The sequence below is a fragment of the Lissotriton vulgaris genome, chromosome 1_1 (assembly GCF_964263255.1).
Source record: "Lissotriton vulgaris chromosome 1_1, aLisVul1.2, whole genome shotgun sequence".
NCBI lineage: Eukaryota > Metazoa > Chordata > Amphibia > Caudata > Salamandridae > Lissotriton > Lissotriton vulgaris.
In genome coordinates, this window is record NC_141685.1 from 1170283254 (window position 1) to 1170307891 (window position 24638).

Genomic DNA, 24638 nt, shown 5'->3' on the forward strand with positions numbered 1-24638 from the left:
CTGTCTGTTTGAGCACGGAAGTGCACGGTTTGGATGGAGGAGATGTTCTCACTTGTCCTGGGGAGGGGGAGTTGGGATGGTTCTTTTAGTGTTAGGAAGGGTTTGGTATTAGGGTTAATGGGGAGGGATGCTGCTGTCGACAGGGGGGGGGGGGGGGGGGGGGGAAAGAGGCCAAGACAGGCTACTCTGCAAGAGGTGCTTACATGTTATGCATAGAGTTTCTGGGTCTTCGGGCATGCCAGGGGGTAAAAATGAGTACTCATGCAGCAGACACAGACCACCTAGAATATAATGTTGTGGAATGTTAGGGGCATGCACTCCATGTGTAAAACGTATAAAATATTCTCACAACTAAATAGGAGAGGGGTGCAAATAGCGATGCTCCAGGAGACTCACACATTGGACAAGGAGGGTGAGGCACTGCGCAGGCGCTTGAGAGGGCAGGCGTTTTACACGTCATACTGAGCATTTGCCCGGGGAGTCCTGATCTGGGTGGGGGCGGGAGTCTCCTTCCAACCTATTGAAACAGGTTGGAAACACCACCCTGAACATTAGGCGGCTGTTCGTGGTGTTACAACAGGGTGCGGCAGAGACGCAGGAGGGGGCGATTTTCGCCATTGATATCGAGAAAGCGTTCGATAGTCTTGAGTGGGATTTCTTATATGCAGTCCTCGCGAGGATGGGGTTGGGACAGGGCTTCATCCAATGGGTCAAATTACTCTATAAGGACCCTGTGGCGCGGGTACGTACGGCCCGCACCATTTCCATGCAATACAGGGTGGAGAGGGACACACACCACGGGGGTGTCCCCTCTCCCCCTGCTCTTCGCACTGGCGATAGAGCCGCTGGCGTGTGTGGCAAGATCAGGATTCACTGTATGAGGGTATTAGGCTGGCAGAGCAGACGCGCCATATCGCATTATATGCGGATGACTTACTGCTTTTCCTGAAGGACTCTGTCACGGCGTTGGAGGGAGCCCGGCACATGCTGGACGAGTTCGGAACACTTTCTGGACTCTGCGTCAACTAGCAGAAATCACAACTCTTCCCGATAGCAAGGGAGGCTCTGCCGTCAGCGGGCCTGGGGGACCTCCAGTGGGAAGCACATTGTTTTAGATACCTGGAGGTTAGGGTGTATCATGATCTCTCTGACGTCCAGGAGGGAAATATAGGGGGGCTCTCCAATCTCTAAAAGGCAGTATGGCATTCTGGGGGACGTTGCCCCTGTCAGTGGCGGGGCGCATATCATTGCTGAAAATGGTAGCGCTACCCCGGTTGTTATCTTTTTTTACCACGCTCCCCATGTGGATCCCCAAGACATGGTTCCGATCCCTCGACTCTTCTGGCCATGGCCACTTTTATTTGGGGTCCCAGCAGGCACAGTGTCTCGATGGTTACGTTGCACAGAGTACAAGCAGAAGGGGCCCTAGCAGTGCCAGGTATGGAAAATTATTATCTAGCGCAGAGGTCTTCAAACTTTTGTAGGTTGAGCCCCCAGCTGAATTTTTTGAAATGTCGCCCCCACCTCCTGACAGAAATTTCTGGAATCTGGTACACTACATAATCGACCGCCACACGCATATCCCGGGCCATATTCAGCAAATAATGTTCAACACAATAAAAGTTTAGTTAACAACAGGTTTGTGAGTGGGTGTGGTTAAATGACAGAGGCTTTTTCCACAGCTCAAAATACAATTTTCCAAGATTACTCTTTTTACTCGGAACATTAAGGACAGGCCTGGACATTCTCATTAATGTGGAATGGGCTTCTGGTGATTTATCAAGGCAATGCCTAGTCAGGGGCAGTAAACGCTATATAAACACAAGGCTTCTGGCCAGTAATTTGTGAGGTATGCATCACGGGAAGGAGTCACTGAACAAACAGCTGATAATGTTCACAAACATGCCCGCAAGTGTGCTGCACGTGCACAACATGTGGCAGAGAGTAGCTGTTGAATTATTATGCAAAGGACAAACAACCCACCTATCTCCACTGTCCCCGCCCTTTGCTTGTGCTTTTCTGTGAGTCGTGCCCTGCCGATTGTACAATTGTTTTCGACAAATAATAAAGGTTTCCAGAATTATACAAAACCTGTGCAACGTGGCGCTCTATTCTTTGGAAAGTTGCTTTGTGTAAGTGAATAATAACTCAGTATTAAAATACTTTAAAAATAGTCAGGAGCCTCACACCTAGATGCAAATGAAGCGGAGGGGGAAAAAAGGTTAGCACTTCACACATACTTAGGAGAGGAAGATTTTCACTTTGTTCAGTCCATGTTTAGGAGATATGCATGCACTGTAAGAATGTCAGATGTGTTGGCCTTTCACAGTACTTACACACAGCAAATTGCATTTATATAGAGCTTACTACACCTGGGGAGGCGTTGAAATAATTTAAGTACCAATATTTTTTCCTGTAACGCCAAACTCATCCCAATGCAGGGTGTCCAGAGCGCTTTACATCAACACGTGCATATTACATGTACAATACATTATATAAGTTTGTAAATGAATGTACAGGATGTGTCACATAAAACTGGGGGATTGCAAGGTGTAGAAATCACATATCTTCCATAGCTCACTGTGCTATTAGCCTCGCATTGCACTCAAACGTACACATGATACACCTGCTAAACATATATGTAAGGGCTTTAGATCTGATGTCACTTCTTGTGATGCCACTTCCTGTAAATTTCTGGCTTGTGATGCCACTTTCTGTGATGCCATGTGTGATGTCGTGCGCAGAGATGTCACTTGCATACTGCCTAACTAGGTTAGTTCCCCCACTTCTTTTTTTAGGACTGGTGCCCTGAGCAGGTGCATTCAATACGTTACTTGAATACGAATGCACTCCTGTGTTGCTCGGATTCCAAAAGTTTCCATTTTCCTCCTTACATGAGGTTTCCCACACTGATCGGTCACTGATCCTCTCCTAACAGAATAATTGTGTCAGCTGGGTGTTGTGGGGGGTTGTCACACCTTGGTGGCTGAACATGCATTACATCAGTTTGCAAGCTCACTGAATGACACTTTTTAATCTCAGACCAGGACATGCTTAGATCATAAATGCAGAGGTGCAAAGAATGCAGAGTCCAGTATTCTCACTATCACAGACCTCACTCAGTTAGATAAGTATTTTCTGAGGCATGCAACTTTTCCACTAAAATTCAAACACTGTGAGGCATAAGTTCCTGTTGCCCGCAAGCTGTAGCTTTGGAGCCTTTCACGTCTCTGGCACAGTCATTTGAAACACTTTCAAAGTTCCACCATGCCATTTTCAACACTTTCAAAGTCTTCACAGTCACTGGTGCAGGTGGGAGTTGTGTTGCTTCCCATGTGAGAAGTTTTTGCTATTGCAAATAACAATGGCGCTATTTGCACCAGCCCTATTCACACTGCTGCAGTGGTGTTCTTTTTTAAACAAATGTTTTGCTGTTTCTGTAATTTAATTGACAGACCATCGGTAAAATTCAAATAGCCTAAGTCGCAAATAATATCTGCCTCATTCCTTTTAAAAGCACAATTATTAAAACTCTGCCTGCCTAGGAGCATGATAAAGGTATGAGTCAGTCATTTTTCAGGAAAACACTAGATGGCAGCATTCTGTAGTTTAATGTTAATTGAACTTTCACTGCTTTTCATAGAAAAGAGACAAACATTATTAAATTATAAAAGTATGCACGTCGTGCCCCATCGGTTCCCCCTCCCTCCCCCCTCTTCGGACTTCGAGAACCGGGCAACAATGAATATGTGCTCTAAGGCTGTGAATCACAGGGCAACATTCTAGTAAAAATGCCATTTTTACTTACCTGTTGACGATGTAAAATGTTCCGAGGCGAAATCCTTCCCAGTAATGCTGTAAAACACAGGATAACCTCGGCAGCAAGCACAAGGGAAATGACAGGAGTGATAAAGTGCCACACTACCAAAAGGTAGTAGTATTCAAGAGCTGTATGCCCGCAAATTTCGCGGCACTTCCTGCCATCGACGAGGCTATCCCCCTCATTGGTGGAACGTCAGTCCCTATGTGCTCATTGGATGCTGTGCTCAAATGGAAAAGCCCCATTTGAAAATAAAGTAGAAATGCAGGAAGCAAACGTACCTACGACGTAGCAGTGGACAACAATGAAGGTGAGGTTTTAGGGTGGAGTGCCCGCCCCCCCTGAGATGGTGTCGCACCCCGCCAGGGGAGCGCGCCCCACAGATTGAAAAATTCTGATCTAGCGGGATTAAATCCTCTGAACATAGGGTAATAAGAAATTGCTGGGTCAGGTGTTTCAGAAAACCAATACCAAACGTCCTTACTCCCCAGAGATGTCCGTGGCGCTATTGGAAGCGCTCCCGCATGGGGGTCAGTGGAGAGGGTTGGAGTAGTGGGCGCAAGCGGGAGTCACTAAGATAGGAGATTTATACGGTGACTGTGAGCTTCTCACATTTGCGGCCTTCCAAGCAAATTGGGAAAATCCACAGGGCCATTTTCTGTTATATGGGGAGGTCACTGTGGTTATGCGCAGGCACTGGGGTCAGGGGGTGACAGAACCCCCTACACACTCTACATGCGAATACATAGGTTTAGCTGGGGGCGTCATTAAAGTGGTTTCATGTATCTATAGAGCCATCCGGTGGGACTCCACGTGGCCACTGGAGAGCTTGAAAGATAAATGGGAGACAGAGATTGGGAATCCTATAACGGATAAGGAATGGGAGAATACGCTGCTCCGGGCCACAAAGGTACCCCGAAACGCGAGATTCCAATTATACAGTTTTTACACTCTGCATAGGGCATATATTACACCCGACAGAATTAACCGCTATTTTAATCGGGTGGATGCGAGCTGCCCCCGATGCAAGGAGGTCGTGACTAGTTATATTCACATGACGTGGAGTTGCCCACAGATAGAGGGATACTGGCAAGAAGTGGTTCGCCCCCAGTCATGTGCTGCTCAACCTATTCCCCCACTCCGCTAAAACCAAGGTCACGGCCAGGTTCCAAGATCTGGCATACATATTGGCAAAGCGCGAACTCACTAGCAAGTGGAAGGCCCCTGCAGGACCGGGGATAGGCAACTAGAAAAGGGAGCTCGTGAAGTGGGCAAGTTGTGAATATAGAATACTGCTTCGGAATGCAAAAAGAGGCATAGGGCGACTGGAGAGGGAGTAGGCCTGGGGGGAGTTGGTGGATGACGTGAAGAATAGGGACTGGGAGTCTGCGCCTAGCACGCCACAGGCAGGGTCTCAACCGGCTAGCCCTAGGGGATTGGATCAAGGAGGGACTGAGGGGGAGGCATGAGCGGGCCATAGCATCCTAACATCCACGTAAATGGTGGGTTCTATGAGCACGGCACACGGCACAGACCACTCTGACAAAGACCCAGATCATGTATACAGTGAGAGGCAACTTGGCGGGTTGGTCGGCAGCGGCAGGGGAGGGGGTAGTGGAGGGGTTATGGCGGGAGGGGGGGATTTGTTAAGTTGTTAACATTGATGTAAATCACATACAGCTATGTGACGGGGAAGGCCAAATGACCGAGGGACAATCCCTGGACTCGAACTGGTGGACAGTCGCCCCCCTTTTACCCACTTCTGTCGCTTCTCTGCAGCAAATCATAAAGAGTGAGGTGCCCAGTGATGGTTGGGCATCTCACAAAAAGTGATAGACTGGCATCACACCCCACCCGGAGTCATGCCTCATCATCTGCCAGTCCTCGCCCTCCAAAAACCGCGTTTGATGGAGGGCGGGCATGCACCTGAAGACAGGGATGCACTTCTAAGTGAGTGGGGGCCCAAAAAGAAAAGTGATATTAAAAGGCCATCACAGTACACCCATCGATCCTTTATTCACCCGGGAGACAGTGTGGAGTTTAAAATAAGAAATGCGGTGAATAAGGATACTATTATCCCATCACCGCTATGAAATTTTTAACTTATTAACCTGCCCGTGCAAAAAAATTTATGTAGGCATGACCACGAGAAAGGTGAGGATCCGCATCAATGAGCACCGCAGCACCTTCAGGTGCAAAAAAGACAACACCAAGCTCACTAGACACTTCCTGGAGAAGGCACACACAGAGTGTGACTTAAAATGGACAATCCTTGAGGTGCTATACAGAAGAGAAACTAATCTGGCTCATGCCTTGCATGTAAGAGAACAACGATGGGTCTACAGATTGAATACCGCAAAAACCGGCCTTAATGATGACATTCCCTGGCTTCAAATGAACTGAGGAATGTCATTTATGAAATCTATGACAAAAGTCTTGTAGTATGATGAGGTCCTTTAAAACTAATACCTAGTTTATATAATCACAGCCATTTCACCTTTAGATTGTTTATGAGGTGAATTAAACCTTGTGTTGAGCGTAGTAGTAATCACAGGGCCTGCCAGCATGAGAAAATTAAAATGTGACCCATCATACAGTATCCTCCAAGACAATAACATCTGAGTGCATACTCCATACCAACATGATAATGTCTCTTAACCCACCATTCCTTATACAATCCAAGCGTTTATTCATCTTGATATTTAGGAGCTGGTTTATGCGCAGATGTATCATAATCAGAAACTGTGCAACCTTACTCACAATTTTTACACTCTGGGTCGATTAGTAACCACACACACTATGTGGCATATCGGTACTACGGTCACGCAGTTGTAAATACAATTTGGCAAAAGTACGCCTTATGTGCCTTTCTCAGCAGATAAGCTTCATTTTTAAGATTTAAATTACCTCCGTGAATTTCCAGGTCAGAGGTGTCTATAATAAAAAATAAAAATCAGAATTGAGTTGCTATCTTGTGAGAGCACAATATGTGAATAATTAAAATATACTCTCGTTTTAGGAGTAGTAAGCTACGATCTCGCTTGGGGGTTTATTGAAGTAATAGTACATGCAACGCCCAATGAAATTATCACGTCCCGTTAGGGAACATTAAAACGATCGCGGCTGTGTTTACCAACATCTTCCGTGCGATGTGATCATCTTCTGACACGCCCCATAACCCATCTCAGCCTATCACATTCAGGCAGCGGGCCTCCTAGCAACCAGATACAACTGTTAGCCTCATCATGTGGCATCCGTCGAACAATCATAATAACGATGTGCGTAAACACGTACATCAGGCACACGATCTTGAGACACCGGACACTGATTACGGCGGGCTCCTGCGACGGAGCGCAAACAATGGCCTCACTTGCCTACGCCCAGGTTCAGGCAGGGAACGTATTAGACGGTCTCCTCCCGGGTTTCCTTTTAGACACAGGAAATCCGACGTCAATAACATGCGCGCTCACAACAGGTGCAGCTCGTTAGCGATTAACGGCACTTTAGTTTAATTCAGGACATGACTATATAAACTGTGCTCCTCAAAGCCACACCATCGACGGGGAGGCGGAGAGACGCACACTGTAGGTGAATCCACGGGAGCTACCCTGACTACTGGTGAGCCCAGCTATGCTGCCATTTTCTGAGGGTTTACAAGTCTACTACGATCTCTCAGACCACATGCAAGTGGCCTTTTTTAATCTTTTTTTAGCCTTAGTTACTTTACTTCTCGTCTTTCTCCTAGACATAGTGTGATCGCAGGGACCTCCTGAGAAAACTCTTCCCCCCTCCCATGGGGCGAGTCAACCTTCTAGAAGGGTAAGACACAAAAAAAATTTTGTGTTTGGGTTTTGCCACTTCTCAATATTATTACTGAGTACTGGTACATTCACTATCCCATAATTGAGTATGTGGATTAAAATAGTTATAGACCTAATTCATAAATTTCGATTAGTCATTTAAAATGCACTTTTCTTTCTTCTATATATTACATACAGGTCCATGGACCCACCCAGTGGAGAATGATAGTGATTACTCCCACGGAGTGCTAGTGCCATAACATTTGGTAAGATTGGAGCCCCTTTGTACTTGGTCCTGACGAATGCCATGTACCATAAGGACAACTGGCAGAAACATGTTGACCATCTCTTAAAATTTTCATAGCGGTGATGGGATAATAGTATCCTTATTCACTGCATTTCTTATTTTAAACTCCACACAGTCTCCCGGGTGAATAAAGGATCGATGGGTGTACTGTGATGGCCTTTTAATATCACTTTTCCTTTTGGGCCCCCACTCACTTAGAAGTGCATCCCTGTCCTCAGGTGCATGCCCGCCCTCCATCAAACATGGTTTTTGGAGGGCGAGGACTGGCAGATGATTAAGCATGACTCCGGGTGGAGTGTGATGGTGATGCCAGTCTATCACTTTTTGTGAGATGCCCAACCATAACTGGGCACCTCACTCTTTATGATTTGGTCTTAATCTGGGAACAGTCCCTATTGTGTTTACTAGATTTGATTGGAGGCTGACCGTTTTTCAGCACCCTACTGCCTCTCGTTCCCTCCTCAGGCTACTGCCTGAGAAATTTTGTGATTTCTCCTTCTCTGCAGCAGCCTGAACCCTATCTCCACGAGGACTGGACGGAAGAAGAGGACATGAATCGTTGGAACCCAGAGGATTTCGAACAGGATACCTTTAAGGGGGAGGACACATATGGCGAGAACACGCCCCTAACCCACGTCACGTCCCGACCCACGTCAAAAAGAGGAGGAACCCAGTGTGAGAAGTTGGCCTGATATATGATGTTTGCAATTCTGGAACCATCTTGTATCAGTCCAAACAATCCCTTATGGTGTCTGGTTGTAAGTCAACCTTATAGACTAAGCAGCCTTAAAGGCTAAACTCAAGAGGTCGTGTTAAGCAAGCTGTTTTACCAATCACAATCCTGTAATATAAAATGAAAGGACACCACACAAGTATATATTATAAAAATATATGTGTTTATTTCTAAAATAATACCCAGTACTCTTTAAGGGGCACAAGCGTTAAATCAAAAGCACAGTATAACATATGAAAGTTGCACAATTATGGATGAGGGCGGGTGGCCACTCAAACCATATATTAAGAAAGTGGTATAAGAGATACCAATCGAACAGTGGTTAGGCCTAGGGAATCGCTGGGAGCAGTCGGGACTAGCAATGCTGAAGTCGGGAAAAGCCAGCGGGATTCGGGTGCAGCGCTCAAAGCACATGCATGCACCAATGTTAAGTCAATGGTGCGTAAAAGTTACACAAATAGAGTTTAAGGATACTTCCGCTGAACCTAGAAGGACAAAACTTTAGACACAGACCCTAGAGGTGTGTACCAGTGTGGGAACACTGGCGTTGCTGAGTTACCTCACCCACAGGAAGCGGGTGCATAGGGTCGAAGTGGCGTCAGGTTTCATCACGCAGGCTGTTGGTGCTTGAAGCTGAAGATGCTGCAGGCGATGTGAAGGAGAAGTGTCCGGTGTGATCCAAGAGTAGATCAGAGTCGTAAAGTACCTGAAAGCAGAGGAGACAGAGTTTGGGTCACTCAGCAGTGACCAGGGTGGAACCAGGCAATGTCGGGCGCAATCAGGTGGTTGTCGAGGAGCTTCTCTCCGCTGCCACGTGGGCTCTGGGGCATCTGCGACGTCCAGGAGCGGGTCACGAGCTGTCCCACGCAGGCTCTCACCGTCGGCGCTGTCGGCTTCAAGATCGGAGCAAACAACACTTGGCAAGAGCAATCCACGGGGAACTGGAAGATTGCTTCTCACTCGGACCAGGAGAGCCAGAGCGGGTGCTCCTTTTCAGAGGAGCGGGTGCAAGTCTGGAGCAACCAGAATCACAAGTCGTATTTAGGTTTTCGTCGGCACAGGGGCCACAAGCCAGCTGGCAAGTGACCGGGCCAACACGTTGAGCCAAAGAAAGCAGAAGGGCCCCACGCAGCACTCGTCGAGTGTAGAGGGGTGAGCTTCGGTGCAAAAGTGGCTCAGGGCTGGGGCTTCTCAAACCCCGGTGTATAGCTTCGAGGGTCACTCGTGGGCTGCACGGTCAGCGTCTCGTGGTCTTTTCAAGATGGCGTGCCCCACGCTTCCGGTCGCCTCCACGGGTCTCAGCTCTGCAGGGACTGTGGATCGGGCTGTAAGAAGGCAGGCAAGCTTGATCTCGTCGATCTCTGTCGCTCGCGTTCCGGCGGGAATTGCAACAAAGCAGACGTCGAGGTGCTGGATGTAGCCTGTTTGCACAGGGTGGTCACTCCTCGACCACAAGGGAGATTCTTCAGTCTTCTACGTCGAGTAGGATGTCGAAGGGTCCAGAGTTTTGTTTCTTATGTTTCCTCAGGATAATCTGCGTGCTTTGGCACTGCTCCCATTCTTATACCAATCTTGGGGGCTGGATTACCTGCTAGGTCCCCTCCTATGGGTGGGACCCAGGAAGGGGGTGGTTACACCCCTTTCCCTTTGTCCAGGTCACACTGGAGCTGGTGTGCCCCAGAACCGGTTTGACCGGATTATGCAAGGGGAAGCCTTGTGCTCCCCAGGCACTGTCTGGTTTCTTACAAACCTCCCTTCCACTATCTCCTGTCTGGGGTGGTGTGACACCTCCCTGCGACAGGAAAGCCTTTGTCCAGGCCTCCTCTGCTGAGTTTCGGTCAGCAGCAGAAGGTCAGACTCGTGTCTGTGGCAGGAGCATCCATTTTGTGGATCTGAGGCTCTTTTTAAAATCAACCGCGTTTTAGCAAAGTAGCATGTCGTCCCCCTCTAGAGGGGTGGAATGCTATCCCCGTCAACAGGACTGTCGAGGGGATAGTATTCCAAATCGTATGACACCTTACACGACATGTTTTGATAAAGCCAAACCAAAGTTAACATATAACCGCGAGGATTATAATGCACTTAATAGTATATGATTTGGCATTATCCCGGAACAGCTAGGGGAATTGGTCCCGACAGCTGCAGACAGGCTCAGCTCATGCTAGAGCACCATCTCACATTAAACCACGCACTCTGCCTTCAGGATTGTTAAGGCCTGCCACAGGAGTGACTCACAGGTTTATATGCGACGAGATAGGTTTAGATATAGGCATACTATATCTAAGCAAAGGGTGATTACACCACCCTGCCCTAGCTGAGTGATCAGCCAGTTGTGTCAATTTTAGATAGCCATCAGGGGTGGCAAAAGATATGCTGCAGCCCCTGGTAGGCCTTGGATGCACCTATGCCCTGGGCACCTATAGTGCTCTGTGCAGGGGCTTATAAGGTGACCCAGGCCAATCTAGTTATGCACCTAGGGTACATGGAATCCATTTTACAGAGAGAGCAGATAGTTGGCCTGGTTCCCTGCTAATCAGGGCCCCAGGCTAAGTCGAAAACCAGCTAAACACAAGGCAAAAAATCTGGGGTAACCATAGTCAGGTAGCCACCTTCCTACACCCAGGAAGCGGCGGACGGCGTTTCCCAGGAGGAGCGAGAGCTACGGTGTAAAGGAAGGAGAAGGACGAGCGAGGACGAGGAGAAGCCAGAGGAAGAGGAGACCGCTGAGGAAGAACCGGAGAAGCCAGGAGGCCACCGACTTCACGAGTCGCCCTGCCACGCTCCCAAGGGAGGGGCGTGGCTCCTACAGGTACGGGGCAAAGTAGCGGGCTGGGTGGGACGGCGTGCCCGACCTTTTGAGTAACGTGTGAATAGTGTAAAGCCCTGTTTGTGTATAGTCTTGGTAACACCCCTCCCTCCTCACAAGCACTACTAAATCACAACGACCAAGGGTTACTGGCACTTATACACGTGTTTTTTCTCACACCCTGAACTCTTCCTAGTGAAAACCCTTCCCTAACCTGATCCTATTTCTTTCCTTCTTTCCCGGTTGCCGTGCCTGACGGAGGATTGTCCACCCACCCAGAGACATCCTGGATCCACTACGGAAGCCCATAACAGACCCGGCAGCGTTTGCTCGAGAGCGCATAACCAGCAGGAAACGAAGATCGTATATAAAAATAAAGCCCTCGTTAAGATCTCTATTGAAAGTCTCTGACTCAGTCTCTTCGGCCCCGGCCACCCCTGTAAAAGCTAGCACCGCATAGTGTGGCAGGCAGTCATAGAGAGGAGGGAGGTATGGAAGGGAGACATGCTGCCCGGTTGGGCTGGACACTCGAGACGACCTTGCAGACGGAATGTGTGTATGTATATATATATATATATATACACACACATATATGTATATATATATATATATATATATATATATATATATATATATAATAATTGCATGACACTATGTATATATACTGCCGATTTCAAAACTGTTACTAAAATTTGTTTACAAAAAAAAACACAATGTCATGCTTAAAAGGGTGTTATCTAGTCTAGAGAAGGCACAGCTCGCCTTGAAAAAGAAGAAATGTCACACAGGAGTGGGATCGGTATAGTACCTTGGACACACAATTTCAAAGGACGGTATTAAACCCAAGTTAAATTTGGTAGAGGCAATCCAAAATACAGCAGCCCCAACCTGTGTCCAAAAACGCAAAACTTTCCAGGGTCTATCGGAATATTACTCTAAAGTTGTTTGTAGGGGGCATGGCCAAGATGGCGGAGTGAGCAGACGTACTGCTCTTGAGCTCCCGCCGACGATTGTCTAAGCACCGGCCCACGGGCCGTCACAGCCACAATCAGCCTACAGCCAGAGTCGGGAAGAGTCCCGGTACCGGGAGGCTTACCTGGGGTGCGAATGAAGGTTGCACACGTTGGGGATCCAGCGCCGACCCTGCGGGGAGTCGACGGGAAGCTGAGTCGTTAGGGCTGCGCTGCGCCACTGGGGTGCCGGCAAGAGTCCACCGCGCCGAGACACGGATCCCCACACTGCCTTGTGAAAACGGTGATTCCAGCAGTTGACTCAGGTGAGGCGGCGGTGGCCGGGACGGAAAGCAGGAGATGGCAGGAGCTTGGTGCGGTGCCACGGTGAGTAGCAGCCCGCCATTTTGTGGAGGAAGCGCTCTGGGCCTTGGGCTTGCGGGACGACGGTCGCAGGCCCGGGGACAGCGCTGCACGCCCACCCGGGGTGTGCCCAAGGGTCCGGCGGGCCCCAGATACGGAGCCCGGTGGCAGGAGTGGCGGACATCGGACGACGAGGCAGCGGCCGGACGGGCCTTCCCGCCCGGAGGACTGTTGAAGCCTGGAGAGAGACAATAGTCAGCACAGAGGGACACAGGCCTGCACGCTGCCTGGAGGCGGAGGCGACCCTCGCAGAGAGCCCTGGAGAGGCAGGTACCAGCCGCGGCAAGGGGCGGCAGCGAGCCCCTGATGTGAGGCCTGGAACGGGGCGGCCGCCAACTTGGGGGAGCAGCAATTCGAGTCTGAGGCCCACGCGGCGGTGACTGAGGGTCCGGAGACAGCGTAGCACTCTACCTCGGGAGCCATTCTAGCGACTCAGTGGAGCCCAGGAAGGCACTTCGGCAGCCTCACGTGAGAGAGGAGCTCATGTGTTGAAGCGGCTGGGAACAGGTCCGCCTCCCCACCCTCCTGCCTGGGCCTGGTGGACTGTGGGAGCCCGGAGGGGGCCAGGCCTCGGAACTCGGAACCCCGGGTGAGAGCGGACTGCGGAGGCTGCAGCGGGTGTCTGGAGTAGGGCCGCTGGCTTACTACAGGGGTGATCGGAATGGAAACTCGGCCCCAGAGGCTTATGAGACAGCGTGGGGGGGGGCCCTGTGGGGATGCAGTTGTGGGCCTGACTCTGCCGGCCTGGGTTGCACCGGAGGGGCATCTGCCCGGGAGGATCCAGGAGGGGGGAGTGTTGGATCCACCACTTTGGAGCTGGGACACAGACGGTGACGGACTCGGGTGCCCCCAGCAATTGATTTGGCGAGATCGCTGCGGCCCCTGCGGGGGGACACTGGTGCTGGCTCACAGATTCGTCCAATGTGGTGGGTGCTGCAAAGGGAGATAGGGGATCTGTTGAGCAGCGGTACTAAAGGAGCAGGAGACATCTGTTGGACCTTGGTCTGGGCCTGGCTGGGATAGTGGTTGGGACTCCATAGCTTAAGGAGACGCCCGACGCGCGGCCTCCGCTGTCTGGTGTCTGGGACACTAGAGAACCACGGCTGTTGAAAGACCGACGAACGAAGTGACGGGGAGGGCCCTGTGCAACCCTTTTGGGACCGGTTGGGGGGAGCTGTGTCCTCCTCCAGGGTTCAGAAAGACAAGACCATTAAAAACTTGTTCGCCAATGCGCAAGCCGGGCAAATGGCCTCCAACGCTGCAGCGGGAGCTTCGGGCCCAACGTTGGAAAAGGACGAGGTTGCTGAGCCCATCACCAAGGCGTTCCTCGAATCTATGTTCCTTGAACTGAGGGACAACATCCACATCCTCAAACAAGAGTTCACTTCTGAGATTCGGGAGACCAGGCGGGACGTGGAGAGCATTGGAGAGAGGGTTGTTACTCTGGAAGGCAAGAGCGAGGGGAGAGACGCAGAGCTAGGAGATCCTTCAACAGAGGATCCGTAGGACACATGGCCAACAAGTCTACCTCCAAGCCCACATCGAGGATCTGGAAAACAGGTCCCGGCGCCATAATATCCGCATCAGAGGAGTGACGGTGGATGACGACTCGAAGGATCTTTTTGCCTATTCAAGGGAACTCTTCAATCACATCCTTGGTAGACCGCTGGAAACGGAGCTCCGAGTGGACCGGGCGCACAGGGTGGGCCCTCCGAAGGCTTCATCGGCTCCTCCACCGGACATCTTAGTCTGCGTCCAAGACTTTCGCACCAAAGAAGCTATCCTCCAAAAAGCGCGTCAAATGCAACCCTTGAGGTTTCGAGATCACACACCGGTGCTCTATCAGGACCGGTCTCCTCTTACCCTGCAGAAGGGGAGAACCTTTAAGCCTATCACTATGCACCTTCGGCAACGCAATATCTCTTACAGCTGGGGCCATCCATTTAGACTGGTGTTTCACATGGATGACTAACTCTACCAGCTACGCTCACTGTCCGAAGCCTGCAAGCTATTGGGTCTGGAGCTACCAGAGACAGAAGGGTGAGACGAGATTTCCAAGGAAGAAGTTGCAGATTCCAGATTCCAGTTGCGCCAACAGGGCCGCAGGCGCCGCCTCAGGAAGCCCCGGCCCACGAAGTCATGGAGGGCCGGAGGTCGGCTTTGGAGGCCGTCTCCACAGACCTCCCTAGCACTCAGCCTGGTTGACTCTGAACAATACCCTTACTTGATTTTCTGAGGTTCAGGTCGTTGGCGGGAGGGGGGGCGCCTTTACTGTTGGTCATTTAACCCCAATACTCTTTTCTCTGATCAACAATGGTTGATGGACTACATGTTTTCTCTTTTCTCCAATTTTTCAGATTGTTTTATAGTTTGGGAGTTGTGGGGGCGATTAAGGGGGGAGGCGGGGATGTCCAGTGCTCCGTGTCCACCTTTCTTATAGAATTAGCGTAGAACGGTGTGTCAGTGAGACCCTCCATTGCCCAGCAGCCAGACACACTAGTGACGCCACATATAGCTACATACATACAAGTCTGACCCCGATGGATGTTGGGAATGCCTGTTACCACGCTTAAGATTTTAACCCTCAATGTGAGGGGTCTTAACAATCCGGGGAAGCGCTGAGCGGTGCTGTCATGCTTACTACAAGAGACCCACTTGCTGGCAAGAGACTGCCACCGGCTACAGTCCCGCAGATTCCCCAATCAGTTCTTCTCCTCATGCTCTACTAAAACAGAGGGGGTGGAGATCTTGGTGGCCCAGCGATTCAAAGGGGAGGTCTTGCATAAGGGGGCTGAGATTAAGGGCAGACTTTTGACCTACCGTTTCGCCTTAGGCGGCCTGACGTTTACTATAGGTTCCATGTATTCCCCGAATAAAGGCCAAGAACGGGGTTCCTACACTCGTCACTCACCAAGGCCACAGCCACATCAGACCGCAATATTATGCTGGGGGGCAACCTCAACCTAGTGTTCGATACGTAAAAGATAGATCCTGTCAGCGCTCTCACCAGGTGGGCGCGCTCTCGACAGAGGGACTTGAACGTCTGCAGGACTTAAGACTACACAACCTTTGGCGCAGTTTTCACCCCCTAGAGAGGAAATACTCTTATTATTCCAATGCACACAAGACATACGCACGACTGGACCATCTTCTGGTATCTGACCCAGTGTGAGCACTCACGACTACAGCTGAAATAGGAGTGGCATCAGAGTCAGATCATGCCCCAGTACTCGCCACTCTCACCCTACCACCCGCATCACGGCCAGCCAGGGTATGGCGCCTCAGGGATACTCTCTTACATAGGGCAGATGTAGTTAAGCACATACAGACCTCCATTACCGATTACCTCTCTCATAATGCGCACCCGGACACGACTCTCGCAACTCAATGGGCAGCTCTGAAGGCAGTAGTTAGGGGTGAGTTTATCGTCATATCGGCTGCTAATACGGAGCGCCAGCGCAAAAGGTACGAGCTCACACAACAGGTTCGGGAACTGGAGCAGATGCACCAGAGGACCGGAGCCCTGAGGGTGTGGCGTCAGTTCAAAACGGTGCGCCATCAATTGGCAGCGCTAGACCAGGACAGAGCTGAGTTTGCGGCTCTGCGGCTGCGACACGCCTACTATACTGGGGGTGATAGATGCGGGCGCCTTTTAGCCAATAGACTGAGGGAGGCACGTCAGCATCAAGGGGTCACGGAGATCACCCGACCAGATGGGACCAGTGTGTCGGAGGATGCTGCTATAGAGGAGACATTCCGGGATTTTTATGCCACTCTTTACACCGGGGCCTCGCTAGACCACGCTGAGAGAACTGCCCTCCTAGACTCTGTTTCCCTACCATCTCTGACTACGGCTCAGGCCGACCATCTAGACAGGAACATCCAAACGGGTAGGTTATAACTGCTATATTTCGTCTCAAGCTGGCGAAAGCCCCCGGACCAAACGGCTTCCCCGCTATTTTTTACAAGAAGTTTTGTACTGTCCTTGCCCCGCTCCTCACCCAGCTGTTTAACTCCTTCGCTGACCAGGGATCGATACAGAGTGACCTCTTAGAGGCCTCCATAGTGGTAATCCCCAAACCCGGAAAGGATAGGTCTAAATGTGGAGCATAACGTCCGATATCCCTCCTAAATGTAGACCTTAAACTGTATACAGGGATTCTTGCTGCTCGTCTTGGCCCCCATATGACCCAGATCAGGGGGGCTTTATCCCTGAACATCAAACGTCAGACAACACCAAACGGATTCTCCATCTCATTCAGAAAGCTACTAGGGTGCCCGGGGAATGCATGATGTTCGCCATAGACGCTGAAAAAGCGTTCTGTGAGAAGTTGGCCTGGTATATGATGTCCACTATTCTAGTGGGCACCTTGCACCAGTCCAACCAACCCTTATGGTGATGGTTGTAAAGTCAATCTTATAGACCAGCTATCCGAGTGGTAGCATGGACAAAGCAGTCTTAGGCTTATACTTCAGAGGGCATGTGAAGCCAGCTGTTTTACCAATAATAATCCCTTGAATATCAAATGAAAGGACACCACACAAGGTATATATCAAATATATATGTATTTATTACTAACACAACCCCTCTGCACTCTTTATGAGGTCAGAGTTCGAGATACAGCACAAGTTACTCAATAAGCATACTATAAGTTGAACCAATACAATTCTACCCTAGGGCCCTCACGAACCATATACTAAGTAAGTGGTAGAAGAACCACTTCAGGAAAGGCGAGTAGGCCTAGGAAATTGCTGGGGCTACACTGAACAACCAAAGGTTAGGAAGTAGGAGTCCCACAGGATGTGTGTGCAGTGTCTAAACACACACGCGGGTTACCATTGAGTTTCAATGGGAACGTAACAGTTACAAAGTAATAGATTTCGGACACTTCCGGGTGGACTACGGGAAAACCCTGTTAAACTAGGACACTTGGATAGTTGTTACCCACGGGAGCACCAGAGTACTCAAATTACCTCACCCAGGGAAGCCGGGTGCATAGGTGTTCTTTCGTGTCGGGTTTCGTCTCTGAATCCTATGGACAGCTGCAAGAAAGTGCTGCAAGCGACCAGGAGGAAAGTTTCCGGGTGGATCGGAGCAGTGAAGAACCTGAGAGCAGAGGGGACAGAGTCTGGGTCACTAGCCAGTGACCAGGAAGGAACCAGGAAGGAACCAGGCGATGTCGAGATGCAATCAGGTGAGGAGGTGAAGCTTGTCTCTGCAGCCACGCGGACCAGGAGGCATCGATGACGACCAGGAGCTGGAGACGGGCTGTCCCACTACGGATCTAGCAGTTGGCAGTGTCGGTATCCGGATTGGACCCAACATCCCTTGGCAAATGCAATCCACGCAGGATGGGAAGATTGGCTTCAGTTCAGACCAGCAAGGTCTGGGGAGCTTCTCATTCACAGGGAAGCTGGAGCAAGCCCGGAGCAACCAGGCAAGCGGTGTTGTTTCATAAGGATGTCTTCAGAAATCCACTAGCCAACGGGCTAGCAACCGCGAAGACGCGTTGAGCTGAAATGCAGGCGCAGGCCCCACGCGGCACTCGTGGAGTGTGGAGGGCTGTGCTTCAGTGCAAATGCTGCTCGGGTCTGGGGCTTCTCAAACCCCAATGCATAACTTCGAGGATGCCGCAGAAGCTGCACAGGTAGCAAAAAGCAGGTAGTCCAGGATGTCCGGTCCTACGTCTCTCGTGTCCGCCACGGGCCTCAGCTTTGCTGTGGATGTGGGTCGGAATCAGAGAAGTCTGGAAGTCCAGTTCCTGCGTCGCTGAGTCTTCGGGTTCTGGCGGGAGCGTCGACAAAGCAAACCGGCAAGTTACTGATGGTGCCGGTTTGCATAGGGTGGTCACTCCTTGACCACAAGGGAGATGTCTTCAGTCTTCCAGTCTAAATGAAACGTCGAAGGTCCAAGAGTTCGTTTCAGTGTTTCTTTCCAGGATAATCTAATGTCTCTAGACACCGCTTTTAACTTTATACCAATCAAAGGGGCTGGATTACCTGCTAGGTCCCTCATATGGGTGGAACCTGAGAAGGGGGTGGTTACAACCCTTTCTCTTTGTCCAGTTTCGCGCCAGAGCTGGGGCTGGAGTGCCCCAGCAACTGGTTTGAACCGGGCTATGCATGGAGCACCTTGTGTGCCCCAGGCAGTGTCTGGAAACAGCAGTTTCCATCGAACCCACCCTGCCCCAATCCACTACAGGCTGTCTGGGGAGGTGCTAGCACCTACTTCGACAGGAAACCTGTTGCCAGGCCTCCCCTGCTGGAGTTTTGTCCAGCAGCAGGAGGTCAGACTCGTGTCTGTGGCAGCAGCATCCATTTTGTGATGCTGAGGCTCTGTTTAACTTTAACCGGGTAAAGCAGTAACTACATGTCTTCTCCCTCTAGAAGGGTGGAATGCTACCCCCGCCGCCAGGACTGGCGGAGGGGGGTAGTACTCCAAAGTGTTTGACACCTTACACAACATGTTTTGATAAAGCCAAACCAAAGTTAGCATTAACTGCGAGGATTATAATGCACTTAAGAGTATATGGTATGGCTATATCATAGAACAGCTATAAGGACTTGGTTCCGAAAGCTGCAGACAGGCTCAGCTAATACTAGAGCACTATCTCACATAAAACCAAGCACTCTGCCTTCAGGATTGTCAAGGCCTGCCATAGGAGTGACTTATAGGTATATATGTGTCTTTATATAAGGGTAGCTACAGGAATACTATATCTAAGCAAGAGGTGATTACACCACCTTGCCCAAGCTGAGTGTTCAGCCTGTGGTATCAGTTTGGATGGCCAGCCAGGGGTGGCATAATACATGCTGCAGCCTCTGGTAGGCCTAGGATGCACCTATGCCCTAGGTACCTATGGTACACTATACAGGGGCTCACAAAGGTGACCCAATTAGGTACGTACCTAAAGTACATGGTATGAATTTAGAGAGAGCACAGCTGGGCTGTGGGTCTGATTAGCAGGCCCACAGCCACACTAAAGTCGAAAAACCAGTGAATCACAGCAAAAAGTGGGGGTGACCATAGGAAGCAGACCCTACTCTCCTACACGTTCGACCGCGTCCACTGGCCCTACTTGGAGCAGGTGCTAGAGAGGGTGGGGATAGGGGAGAGGTTTCGTACTTGTCTTTAATTGTTACAGATTTCCCACTGCCACGGTCAGAGTGAATGGACACACCTGCTTTCGTTTCCCCATCAAGAGGGGTACAAGACAGGGGTGTCCATTGTCGCCCCTTTTATTTGCCCTCTGCATGGAGGCTTTAGCTCAGAAAATACGACTAAACTCGGAGGTCACAGGGATTAAGTTTGGTGGATACGTCCATAAAATTTGTCTATACGCTGACAATGTGTTAATCTCACTAGCTAACCCGAGAAGCGCCATCCCGGCATGCCTAGCAGACTTGGATGCTTTTGCTCGAGCGGCTGGATTCAAAATGATTGCGGACAAGTCAATGGCCCTAGACCTTTCATTGACACAGTCCACTCAGGACTATCTGCAAGCCTCGCTTCCCATTCAATGGGCGCCGGACACAATTCCATATCTGGGGATACAGTTGGCTCCTTCCCTCCCTGCAGTGGCTACCACTAACTAGGATAGCCTACGCAGGAAAATCCTCAGAGAAATGGGTCGATGGAAACACTATCCCCTCTCTTGGTTGGGCAAAATTGTGGCGGTCAAAATGACTGTGTTACCTCAGATCCTCTAACTCTTCCGCACCCTTCCTCTCCGACCACCTGCCAGATGGATTCGGCAGACACAATCCGACCTAGCCTAGTTTATTCGGAGCGGTTGGAAACCGCGAATGAGAAGGACACTGGTGACACTTCCCCCAGAGGAGGGGGGGCTGGGAGTCCCTGATCTCCGGCTATACTTTCAGGGGGCACAATTGCGGCACCTGGTCGAATGGAGTAGATGGGAATCAGAGAAACACTGGTTGTTTCAGGACCAGGCAGTGGCGGCAAGACCCTTGCAAGAAATACCTTTCCTGCGTAGACCTCATAGGCCCCCAAATTTGTATGCCTCGCACATAACGCGGGTCCCCCTGGAGGTATGGAATACTACCAGCATCAAACACGAACTTACCACCTTCCCATCTCCCCTCACCCAGTTGGTCGACAATCCCGATTTTACCCCTGGCAGATTCGGCAGCATTTGTACGTTGGAGGCCTGCTGGATGTCGGGTTTTGTGTCATATCTATGGGGATGAAGGGGTCATCTCATTTCCCCAATTTAGGCAGGAGTATGGTCTCCCAGAGGCTGAACGACTTAGATACCTACAGGTACAGCACTGGGCACTCCAACCACAGGTGTGCTCGAGCGCAGATAGGCACCTTTCCCCTTACGAACGTTGGATCATCACTCGCACATCCGACAGCAAACTCGTCTCTGATCTTTATAAGATGTTGCAAGTCACACAGGCATACGCACATAATCCTAGTAGGGAACGATGGGAGAGAGAATTGGGCAGAACGCTCAGCCACAAGGAGTGGGATGGGATATACTATAGGGCTCGGCACTCTGCGTACCACATGGGGCTCACAAACGCTCACGAAAATTGTGACGTATTGGTATTATACTCCGGAGCGCTTACACGCGATGGATCACACTCGGGAGGCGACTTGCTGGCGTGGCTGTGGCCAGGTGGGCAATCTAGTACACTTGTTGTGGGAATGCGTACATATTCAACCTTATTGGGACCATGTGTTAGATGAGGTGGACAAACACTTTGAGACGGAGATCCGCGGTTCCCGGCCTATGTGTTACTGGGACCCCCCAACCCCTTGACCTACCCACTAAGATCTCGCAGAGGCAGGCAGATGGCTATTGCATTAGGTTCAGCGGTGCAAAATATTCTTACACAGTGGCGCTAACTAACAACACCCCTACCTTTACAGGATGGCTGCACCGCTTATGGCATGTGCTGGGCATGGAGAAGTTGGCACTTACAATGGCAGGGTAGGGATCTAAATACGATGAACTATGGTGCCCATTCTTGTCATTATTATCTACCGAATTGCGAGAAGATACATATCCCGATATCGTAGGTTGCTACGCCTTACGAAACCACAGCGCATGGACTGCTAGGGGGGCCACTGAGGGCTTGGTACTGCTTAGGGTGGGCTGTGCAGCTGGGGGAAGAGAGGGGGCACTGGATGGGGGGGGGAGGGGGGTTACTAGGGGTGGGTGTTTTGTTCCCTTTTTCCTTTTCCCTAAAGTTTTTAATTCATGTCTGTGATATCAGCTGAACATGTTTCTAAGAGCAGGCTAGTACCCTCAATTTACACTGTCCGGTTATACTGTTCTAACATTGCTTGCTGACAGCTAAACGTACATGGATAAGTCTGTGTGTTTTAAACTTTAAATCAATAAAAACATTTAAACCATAAATTTGTTCTTAGTTACGCCAGCATTGTGGAACCATGGTGGATGTTATTGAAGTCCAAGGTCCCTTACGTGTGGAGTAAAGAGTGTCATGATGCTTTCATGAAGGAAGGTATAGTTACGACCCCTTCCCTGGGTAGATTTGACCCCATGAAACCCACACTACTGAACACTGATGCCAGCAACAAGGATTTGGGGGCTAGTCTTACACAGTATGTGGAGGGTAAGGAACAAATAGTTTTGTTTGCCTCTCGGGCATTGAAAGGGGCTGGAAAACGAAGGGATGATGACGGTCCTTTACTCTGTCAGCCAGAGTCCTCATAAATGGTGCACTGTCTGATGCCTTTCTGATCGAGGGAGACCCACCAGGAATTCCCGCTTTCCCCTCTCCTATTTGCTCTCGTGATTGAAACCTTGGCATGTTGTATCTGTAGTGATGGCCAGATCCAGGGCTGGCGCTGGCATAAATCTCATGAGGACTGGATCACCCGTCATGCTGATGACGTTCTCCTCGATCTGGCGGACCCGGCCCGAGCCAGACCAAGATCTCTACACATTCTTCACCTGTTCGATAAGGCATCGGGACTGCGTCTCAACCCAGACAAATCTACAGTGGTGCCTCTCCATGTCTCGAGGGAATGTGTGGATTGGCAAACAACCATTCCCTTGCGTAGGCTCTCAATCAAATATCTTGGAATCTGGGTGGCATCCCTTCCCGTACTGACCTGGTTCCTTAATGTCACCCCACTAGTCAAGCGCTTGAAAGAGGACCTCGTCGTTGGCAGACCCTCCCATTGAATACCCTAGACCGAGTCGCACTGTTTAAGATGAGGATTCTCCCCAGTCTTTTATACATCATTCAAAACCTTCCTCCCCATCTCCCTTGTGGCTGAATCCGTGCCCTTGATGGTCTAATCATGACTTTCCTCTGGGGCGTGGCGAGATCGCGACTGGCACTCACAACGTGTCAACGACCCACATACGATGGGGGGGGGGGGGAGGGATGGGAATGACAAACGCATTCCTGTACTACTTGGCCACTCGCCTTTTAGTGATACACCACTGGTTTAATGGAGGATGGTCGGCCCCTACCTATCGTCTGGAGCTAGAGAGCCTCGGATTCCCCCCTGTTCAGACCATGCTGTATGGGGCCCCAATCCAACGCACCCTACCAACATACCCGCACTGTCCTCCTGGTATGGCATTCCGTGCTGCAATATATCCAATGGGACACCAAATTCTCACTACAAACCCCATTCTGGCATGGCACATGGCTACAGGAGGTTGCAACACTACTAGGGTTCCAGAAATGGGACCCAATTGGGGTGACTTGCTTGGGAGACGTATGGAAGGAGGAGCATCTGTCCTTCTAAGACCTCCAAAAGACATACTCCTTGCACTCCACCCAATTCTTTTGGTATCTTGAAGATGGGGAGTCCCGCCCAATTACAGCAAGGCTCCTGCCCCCCTCCCACAGGAGAGGAGCAGGCTAGGGGGTGTACCCACCCCAGGACAGGGACCTATTGGTCCCTGCCCTTGCGCTACCTGTAACGCCCCTAAATTTAGTATTTAAGGGCACCCTAAACCTTCCTTCCTCAGATCCCGATAAGAAAAAGAAAAAGACCAAGAAGAAGACCCGCTGTGCAGCTGCTAACAACAGGACAACAACAACTGACTTGGCCCCAGCCCTACCGTCCTGTCGATTCTGGAACCTGCTCCTGCCTAAATCCCGGCGACTCCTGCGGACAGCAACCTTGGGACACCCAGAGGACCTGCCTGCCTTGACACTCTTAAAGACTGGGACTCCCATCAGCAGAGGCTCTGCTGCAACAACACCCCTGGTGCCAGCCAGGAAGCTCCGGACCAAACCACTCTGCACCCGCCGAGCCTGGCCCGTGCCCAAGTGATCCAAGACCACAAGGACGTCCCCCCTCGACTGGGACCTAAAGTCCAGTGCCCAAAGACCCTCCTCGAAGAACCAGACGATGCCTGCAAACTCTCAACAAGGGGCCACCCGAACCGCGACCAGCAGAGGGTAAGATTTCCCGACACCCAAAGACACCCCTGCACCCTACAGCCCCCTGTGCCTTCCTTTGGGGTACCTACCTGTACTCCAAGATCCCAACTTACCTTTTGAAGTTGTGGTCGCCCCTGAAGAGTCTCAGTCCCTGGGCCTGCAGCCTTTTTTCATTTTTTACCTTTCCCATTGAATAACATTGAGCGCCTGACGGCTCAAAAGCACCCTGCACCCAGCCGCCTGAGTGCCTCTGGCCGTGCAACCTTTGCCCTATCCTACTTCCCCATTTGCCCTGAGAAAGTGACCAGGAGCCCAGCTCCCACAGCTGTGTGGCCTGCTAGCCAGCAGCCACCAACCGGATGCCCCCTGCCCCTCATTGGGTAACATTGGGCCTAA

The 24638-nt window shown here is 50.7% G+C and overlaps 1 protein-coding gene across 3 annotated transcripts in view; it reads right to left on the reverse strand.

Moving 5' to 3' along the window:
- Positions 1 to 24638, reverse strand: part of STX18 (syntaxin 18) — a 705236-nt gene that overhangs the window by 649058 nt on the left and 31540 nt on the right. The window contains exon 1 of one of the 3 annotated variants that reach the window (XM_086964300.1): positions 3809 to 3860. The exons of the other annotated variants lie outside the window; for them this stretch is intronic. The gene's annotated coding sequence lies outside the window, so the exon portion shown is untranslated. Of the gene's footprint in view, positions 1 to 3808; positions 3861 to 24638 lie in introns of those variants that run through there. 3 annotated transcript variants of the gene reach the window in all.